Source organism: Silene latifolia, chromosome X (assembly GCF_048544455.1).
Source record: "Silene latifolia isolate original U9 population chromosome X, ASM4854445v1, whole genome shotgun sequence".
Taxonomy (NCBI): domain Eukaryota; kingdom Viridiplantae; phylum Streptophyta; class Magnoliopsida; order Caryophyllales; family Caryophyllaceae; genus Silene; species Silene latifolia.
Window position 1 is genome coordinate 36,330,632 of NC_133537.1, and position 9,934 is coordinate 36,340,565.

Genomic DNA, 9,934 nt, shown 5'->3' on the forward strand with positions numbered 1-9,934 from the left:
TCCAAAGTATATATTGTACAACTCTGAGTATATACTGTAAAACTCTAGGCAAAATAATGTAGAATTCCAGTATGGAAATGTCTCTATATTGATAAAACTTAATATGATAAAACATTAGGATTTTAGACAACTTACTCTTTTGGAAATTTGTAGTCATCAAGGAAAACGTAATCAACCACTTGTTTGCGATACACCGGGATATCCCTAATTAATGCCTTGTTCAACTTCAAAGATCTTGGCGACCCTTTGTAAGGTCGGCGTCCGGTTCCCGCAATATGTGGTGCAACCAAGGCCATCGCCCTTACCCCGGAGCGGCTATTGCTGGTGAGAGGGCCCGACTAGACGGCGTCCGCCCAGGGCTACTTTGGAAGGTGGAGTCGATAGCTTGGCGACTTTAGAGCAAGCGCGTTTAGCGAATCGCTCTCTCCGGCAATTCCAAAGACCTCTCTTCCTTCCACTTGTGTTCTTGGCTAACCTCTCGTTTATCACGCAACTCCTCCATTTCACGGTCTTTAAGCTCCTTAAAAGCTGTTACCCTAGATAACACGACTTCCTGTCCACGTTAATGTCACCGAGGACAAGGGTGGCGGCAATTTCGCTTCGCATGAGGTCATTCTTTGTCCTTTGTCCCTATGGTACAGTCGAATGGCTCTCCACGATGCAAAGCAACATATGAACCATGACGTAAAGACCACGGTCATTGAGTATACCCGATCCCCGCCAGTTTAATTTAATGTTGACAAAAGGAAACCCTTCGACTTTCTTCCCTTTGTCGAGCCCTTTGTAGGCCATATACTTTCCCATTGCGTCAGCCTGGCAGAAGTTAGGCAAGGCGTTTAAAAGGGGAAGACCAATTAACAAAACAATGGAGCTGATAATTAATATAGTCACTAGTTTTATAAGACATACAATAATACGCGCAATCCCTCCGTATGGTAATTTCAGAAGATCGTCCTCATAAGAACGATTATCAAGGTACTCGATCTGCTCGGAGAGGAAATTTATGCAAATGCAAGAGTAATGATCTTGATCGCCAGTGCTTACCGGGACGAAAACCTACAAACATGCACTAAAAGTCTAAGATTTATAAAACATAATTAGCAGATTAGAGGCATACATATTGTGCATAATTGGAATTGTACATTCTATGGTTAGAGTTATACATTATATGTCTAGAGTTGTACATTCAATTTCTAGAGTTATACAGTATATGCTTGCAGTTGTACATTATGTGCAGTGAGTTATACATTCTATGGTTAAAGTTATACATTCTATGCCCGGAGTTATGGAGTGAAGTTAGCCACTCATCAAAACTCTAAGCATATAATGTATAACTCTAGGCAAATAATGTATAACTTCAGCCCTAGAATGTATAACTCTAGTCATTCTGAATGCTAAAGTTATATAATGTATAACTCTATCCATAAAAAGTATAACTCCAGTCCTCTAATGTATAACTCCAAAGCATATATTGTACAACTCTAAGCATATACTGTAAAACTCTTGGCAAATAATGTATAATTCCAGTATGGAAATGTCTTTATATTGATATCTGAGCTCACCATATCAGAGTCCAGTTGGAATGGACTAGAACACGACTCTTGCCACATGTCCCACGAGGCACAAAAGCCTTCAGAATGATCAACAACCAAGTTTTTTTTCCTGCCTTGCCAAATTGCAATTGCTAGGTCCTATAAAAATGATAGACGGGGGTTGGCAGCTTGTATCACAAGTTACGTACAGTTTGTCACAAAATAATTTGCGGTAGTTCGAGCACACTTACAGCGTAACCTAGGCCAAAGAAACAGCGCGAACTTGCAACAGCTGCGGTGTTCGCGTGCGTAAGCTGATTGAGTAGTACAGACCAGCAGTCGATGACATTGGTCATAATCTGAGATCCGGGCATCAACGTCTGGAGATCAATACGCGTTATGCAGTTTGGACAGGCATATGTGACCAATTGTTCCCTACAAAGGATTAGCAAAATGAGACACGCAGCAAGGGAAAAGTTTCATGACCTGTTTCATGGTTGTACTGAAATATAGGTAAAACTTATCTTTTACTTACTCTTTATTATGGTCGTGGAATTGATCAAAGACATAATCCATTAAATCCTTCCTCACCCTGAACACCGTCCTGAAACGTTCCTTGTTAAATCGCAGCAACTGTGAGCATACGTGCTGGTCAGGTTCGGGTGCCCCGCAATCCCGAGAACAACCTAGGTTCTCGGGTACAATGTCCATACACGAAAGGGGGGCATATGAATGCAGTAAGAAAGGATGGTGGATCATGTCACATCGCGGCACATAAATAGGGGGCGGGGCTGGTGCAACCGGCTCAACCCTAGCACCAGCGATTTCAACTACCACGTCTTCTTTGGGCGCACCAATCGTTCGCTCCTCAACCCCGGCAAATGCCTCATTCACATCTGCCGTGCTCATGAAAGTCAGAGGGATTTGATTTCCACTCAATTCCGTTGAAGGATCCTCCGGGGTGAACTCCGCACCCTGGACAACATCTACGTTTTCACCCCCGTTGTTGGAATGTTGTTCAACATTCTCAACTACATCCTTTTGACCAGTGGCCTGAATGAAAAATAATAAAAATAAACACCATGCTTTTGTATCAAACAATTTACAGGTATAACTCTAAAAGTGATACAAAGAGGTCACAGAGTTACATACCCAATGCATTAAAGTTATACATATAAGGGCAAGAGTTATACACGTGTGTGAAGTATTAAAAATATGCTATCAGAGTTATACATATTTGAGTTAGAGTTATACACATATGGTTAGGAGTTGTACCAAACGGCCGTTGCGATTTACGATTTGAAAGATAAAGTTATACAAATAGGCACTACAGTTACAAGGCCTCATCATAAGTTTCAACAAAGTTGTACTTTATCAACTTAGAGTTATACACAGCCAATTAAAAAAAAAGATCAATAAAAAGTATTTAGCGCAAATTAACAAAGTTACCTCGCCACCAGGACCACTCTCGTACGCTGGAAGTCCACATAAAGCTTCCTTGATTTCAGCAGTAGAAAACATACACTCCATCAATTCTTGTGTCTCCATTGGCAATTCTGGGACCGTAGATTTTTCCATATCCTTATCTGACGGTTGATTGTCTGACAATCTTTCAACATTTTCATTCAATCCCTCCCCATGAACTTGCTCATGCACCTGATCACCTACCACGGGCCGAGTTTCAAAGATCCTCCTCCGACCGTCCGTCGCCTTGGTCTACAATGTCTGATAATCTTTCATGGTCAATGTCTGACAATCTTTCAACATTTTCAACATTTTCTTTCAATCCCTCCCCATGAACGTGCTCATGCACCTCATCACCTGCCCCGGGCCGAATCTCAGCGTCCTCTGACCGTCCGTAAGCATGGTCAATTTCCTCCTCGGTGTAATTCGCCTCCAACAACAGTTCTCTGACAGTTTGGACGGGGGTGCACACAACTTGATCCTCTAACCCTGGGCTAGCATCTGACAACGGATTAGAAACTACTGTATCACCTCCCACTTCCTCCATAATCTTTGACCATGAAACTACAACTGATTTCGTTGGCGTGTCGGCTTTGACCGACTCTCGACGCGGCTCAACATGAGGGTTACCACCCCTGACACCCCCATCATTGGCGAGACTAGACAGAACTTCACTTATTTGACGCGTAGATGCATCGATTCCGTCATATTTTTTGGGGGGCTCACTAACTACCTCTCCAAATGCAGGAGCATTACCAACAGAAACCTTCAGCCTTTCTGCAATCTGTTCTGCTTCAGCGACGTACTTTTGAATCTTTTCACCCTCAAAGAATTCTTGAGAGTCCTGACTAGGATTTAGGCCCGTCGGATCACTAGTTACAGCTTTGATCCTTGCGGTTGCATCTGCGTACCATGAATAGAACACAATAGCGTTCCTTTGCATCTGTAGATAAAGCTCGTGAGTACGCTACATTGAATAAGTACAGTAAGTTAGTTATATTATAATAGATGGGTACGTTCAGCTGAAACAGAATCAATCTGCAAAATATATAATAGTTTGAACTTACATCGACAGCCCTAGCTTTCAATTCCTGGTCATCCTCGACACCTGCTGGTAGTTCAATCTGAATGAAGTTCTTCTCAGAAGTTGAGCAGGAGAGAGGGGTGGGGGGCTGATAGCTGTGATGTAGTTTGGGTTCACGAGGGTCGCCGAGGCTGACATCTTGTCAATATCTTAATATAAGAGGGATCTTGAAGGCACCTCGGATACCTGGTCTTAGACAAAGTTAAAGTACCCAATCCCCCTTGAGCCACCTCAAATTTTACCCTATCTACAAGCGAAGCTTCATCCCAATGCTTAATCAAAGGTAGATCGTGGAGGAAAGGCTTACCCTTGTAATCATATCGCTGAAAATAGCTTATCATGAGGAAGGGGATACATCCACCCAACATCGTTACCCCCTTTTTACAGTCTGTCCCCGCTTTCACCATCATTTCCAAAATATAAGAGCACCAGTCAAAATGCGGAATGGCTTTAGGATCTTCTACAGCCCTTAACAGTTTCAAATCTATCCCGTTGTTTGAGGTGGGTGCGAGGAATAAAGACATAGAGAACAAAATAAATAGCCGGCAGAAATGATCGTCCGCCTCCTCGTACTCCATAAGTTGCTTGTGAACTTTCCCTAAACTTATTGAACTATTTGCTTTGGCCACCCCGTAAGCTTGCCGCCATTTGTCCTTCAGCTCCTTATTTTCGGGATCGTTGGACCCCTTCGCGAACCAAGAGGTACCAACGGAGACGGTTGGGTCCAAGAGGTATCAAGAAACAAAGTCATGCACGTCATGCTTATCGATCATAAACTCCTTCTTCCGAGAAGCCCCGAACACATATGACCCATCGAGAGAAGGACTCCAAGAACAGCGAACGTGTGCAAGTGGGAAGTCGCTAATCTTAAGCTCCAAAAGGCCACCAAACCCAATTTTCTTAACAGCGGACACCTGATCCTCATTAAGCTTTTCAATGAGAGAGACAAGTCATTGAGGTCGACACGAAACCGTGATTTCATGCACCCTCTTTACCCTTGGCTTGGCCTCAACCATCTGGGGAAAAGCAAGGACAACACACAAAATTAGACATGCTGTAGTTGCAATTAGAGATATTTGGAACAAAGAAATAGACATACTGTGAATTAAAGTTATACAATAGATAGTCAGAGTTATACAAAATATAAGTAAAGTTATACATTCTGATAATAGAGTTAATCAGAAAATATCAAGAGTTATACATTATGACAAAGAAAAGTTATTCAAAATGTAATCGAGTTATACAACAAATGACAACAGTTATAAAAAGGTCAAACTTTGAACCTGGGAATCGACTTTCTTCTCGATACTTGGTGCATCATCCATCAGTAGGTGACAAACAAATAGGGATTGATTATGTATAACCAAAATTCTGTTATATCAAATTTCTATAAAATCCAAAATTCTTTTCACCATTCAAAAGAAGAGATAATCAGGAGAGTTATAAAGAATAACAGTAGAGTTATACATATAATAACAAAAGTTAGACAATCTGAAACTAAAGTTATATAATGTGTAACTCTAGCCATGAATGTATAACTCTATTATTAAAATGTATAACTTCAAGTATATCTTTGTATAACTCTAGGCATATTCTCGTATCACTCTAGGCATATATTGTATAACTCAGGAATAAAATGTACAACTCTAGGCATATATTGTATAACTCCGGTTATACATTATGACAACAGGTTATTCAACATGTAATCGAGTTGTACAACAAATGACTGTAGTTATAACAAAAAGTCAAACTTTTTAAAGTCCATATAATGTATAACTCTTAACCATTCAAAAGAAGAGATAATCAGGAAAGTTAGCTATAAAGAGTAACAGTATAGTTATACATATAATAACAAAAGTTAGACATTCTGAAAACTAAAGTCATATAATGTATAACTCTAGCCATAGAATGTATAACTCTGGTCATAAAATGTATAACTGTAAGCATATACAGTATAATGTATAACTCGAAGAATAACTCCAGGTAAAACTCTAGGTATAACTCCAGGAATCTAATGTATAACTCCAAAGCATATATTGTATAATTCTAGTCATATACTGTATAACTCTAGCTATATATTGTATAAATCCAGGTATAAAATGTATAACTCTACGCATTTATTGTATAACTCTAGGCATAGAAACTACTTAGAAGTAGAGTTATACATATAACAATTAGAGTTTGACGTTATGAAAGAAGAGTTGGTCACAGACTCAGAAGAGCTATACATCTAGTAACCAGAGTTATACATCTAGTAATCAGAGTTATACATATTGAGTACTAAAGCTATACATCTACTAACCAGAGTTATACATCTACTAACCAGAGTTATACATATTGAGTACTAAAGTTATACATCGTGTAACCAGAGTTATACAACTAGTAACGTAAAAATAAAAATCGAAACTTTTAACCTGGATATCAAGTCCCTTGTCAATAGTTTCTACAACACCCATCTGTAGATGACAAAACAATTGGGATTAGAATTACGCATATATTTAATTGAAGTTATACATCATTCTATAAGAGTTGTACCAACAAGACGAGCTTTTTTTACCTTTGATTCAGATTTCTTGGGAGTTTTCTTGGCATTTTTCTTGGCAAAAACCATTGTTAATTATCAAATGAACTCGTATTTGCTCTGCACAACCATAATTAACAATTGAACAAATCAACATGAGCAAATCCATAATTGAAAATTGAAAAATCAAATGAACTCTTTTGATGATAATTGAAAAATCAAATGAACTCTTTTTATAATCAAATTAACAAAAAACAAAGTACAAATCAGTAAATAAGGAATGCAAAAAATACCTTGTAGAAAAATGGAGATAGACGAGTTTGCAGGCAACTTGGAATTAATTTGTAGTGTTGAAAATGGCGTCTGATGAGTTGGAATTAATTGGTAGTGATGAAAAATGGGGGCGGTTGAGCTGGGATTAATTGGTAGTGGAAGATGGAGTTTATCAGCAATGTGAAGAAAACAAAAGGAAGACGAAATGACAGGAAATAGAGGGAAAAAAAAAAACGCAAGTTGATTTGAATAACGTGGAAATTGAGGAGGGAAATTATGACAGACTGATGGACATTTCACTATAGCATGCATGAGTTAGTGGTTAGAGGAGAGAGGTAATTCTAAAGCATTATTTGAGTGGGGTTTTTTGCACAATCTTGGCCATTGGTTTGCTTGATCCAATGACCCACATTAGGCCTTATGGACTTAATATGATATAATGGCCTTAGTTGATCTCTTCTATATATATATATATATATATATATATATATATATATATATATATATATATATATATATATATATAAATACATAAATTAAAAAAAAAATTACATTAATAAAAATGCAATTCTTATATTTTCATAGAGAGTCTTATTCTCTTCTATGATATCCGTCCTCTCCTCCTTGGCTATTTGGAGGTTCCGTTCAACAGTTGCTATATCGTCATATAGCTGCAACTGTTGCTGCTCTGTCAAGCCATCTTTTTTGGCGTCCTTCAGTACGGATCGAGCATCCACAAGGTAGCTCCTGAAACGTTCCTCAATGTGGAGCAACCGGCGGATGAAACTGTTGTTGTTCTCGATCATAGTAAAATTCTTAAGGATGATATCATTCATTTTGTTGATGGAGTTTGGAGTTAAAGATTAATTAGGGTTTATTTGGAGTTTGTTTTAGCAGTTAGGGTTTGGGAGATGTATAGTGAGATAATGGAATGTTAGTTGAGATAATGCATGTATTTATACTAAGCAATTTGTGGTTTGAGTTGTTTTTTAATTAATATATATGTTAGGAAGTTGTGTCATAATCATCATCATATCTCTCTCTGCTGCTTCAAATCTTATTACTAATCCTTCTCATTCCATATTGTCCATTCATATGCACAGGGATGATAGTAATAATGCATGCATCGGAATTATAACGGGTCGTAATTATGCATGCATCTAGTAATATTTAATTTTTTTTTTTTTAAAAACAAACAACAACGGTTATTTATAAACAACCCGTTGTCTTTAGTTATAACAACAGTATTGTATATTACAACCCGTTGTTATAACTTTCCCCCCCAAAATTGAGTCACACTTTCCACAACGGGTTTTTATACTTAAAACCGTTGTTAATAGTTTTAACAACGGGTTCCTTAGGAAAACCAACCGTTGTTAAAACCTTTTACAACGGACGCATTAACAACGTCCGCTTTTTTATATAACAACGGTTTTTAACCGTTGTTATAGCCTGTATCTGTAGTAGTGTTATTTACCTATTTTATTAAAGAGTACCTTATTTATTTGGTTACTTTTAAACTTGGGTATATTTTTAAAGAGTAATTTGATTATCTATATAACCTATTATTCATTTATATTTATGTCAAAACCAAAGGTAAATAAATGATTGAGACAGAAAAGGAGTTTAAACTTATTTTAATTTTATTTCTTTTGTTTTTAGTTTTACGGTATTATTTTTTTCGTTAATTTTTATATTTTGATTTCTTTGTTGTTTCTGTATTTGTTAGGGTATGCATAATTTTATTGTTTTCTCTCCCGGTTTTTTTATTAATATAGTTGATAATTTTTTCTAATGGACTTAGTTAGAGCTGGCAAATAATGACACGACAAGAAAACACGACACGAACCCGACACGAAATTAACGGGTTTGGGTTGAGGCTTAATGACCCATTTATGTAAGTGCGTCGACACGAACACGACACGATAATTAATTGGGTTGGGTTTGGGTTGAGCTCTCTAAATACGAACCCGACACGAATGACCTGTTTACTAAATTAATCCTAATTTTTCTTGATTCTTCATCACATAAATATATTTAAACTTTCCAAATATGGGTATGACACGAAAACACGACACAAACATGACACGAGATTTAATTGGGTCGGGTTTGGGTTTGAAGGTTTGTGACCCGTTTACATGTGACACGAACACGAACCCGACACGACCCAATCTGTTTGCCAGGTCTAGACTTAGTCTAAGGGTGCTATTTCAAATCTAACAATTTTATGTTTTAGAACTCGATATCTTTTCTCGAATTTAATTGCGTTTTAATTCATACAAATGAAGAGGGGTCTATAGCATCTAACGCGCGGAGGGAATAATATTTTAGTGATTGTAATTTAGGGCCTCCATTGAATACTTTGAACAGGGCCTCTATAATTTATTGGCCGCCCCTGCCTCCAATCAAAGATAATCATGAAGAAACATGTATATTGCGCCAGTGAGTTGTCTCAGACTCATAGAAAGGGATGATTGCAGAGTGACAAAAGACCAATAACCCCAAAATACAATCAGATAAAAGGGATATAGGACAATTAAAGGTAAGTATCCTTTGAGATAACTTGAGAACGTAGAAACAAGAAACGATAGCGATGAGAAATATGGAATTGGTAACGCCTCAAATACAGGAAATTCGAGGGGGATATAGGCTTAGAACTGCAACAAAAGGCAAAAACTTGAGACAAACCTTAATCGAATCAAAGAGATGAGACATATTCGGGTAGGATTATCGCCGACCCATCTATAGATCAAAACAACGGAACTCAACTCAGAAAACAAAGACTACAGAAGGTTGGAGAGAGGTGCACCAAGAGGTTAGAGGCAAAAATTAACCCATGATCTAGCTCTAGGAACCGCCGGAGAGCAGCCTCAAATGGACCACATCTCCGGCAGAATCTAGTTTCTAAGGCCGTTATAGACTTATAATAGTATTGTGGTTGTATGGTTTATTGCTCAATAAGGCCCATGAATACCATTAGCTATCAGAAATTTGGGCCCAGTTAGAGTGTAGATCAAATCTATTCAAAACCCAAATGTGTACGATAGAATCATAGAAGCA

General features: G+C 37.9%; 1 long non-coding RNA gene across 1 annotated transcript; it reads right to left on the bottom strand.

The window, feature by feature from the left end:
* Positions 1 to 6,345: 6,345 nt before the first annotated feature.
* On the bottom strand, positions 6,346 to 9,806 carry LOC141621338 (uncharacterized). Its single transcript, XR_012532240.1, has 4 exons — positions 9,563 to 9,806; positions 6,895 to 7,013; positions 6,638 to 6,721; positions 6,346 to 6,536 (listed from the first exon to the last, which is right to left on the bottom strand). It is a non-coding gene; the product is annotated as an uncharacterized LOC141621338 (long non-coding RNA).
* Between the last annotated feature and the right edge of the window lie 128 nt (positions 9,807 to 9,934).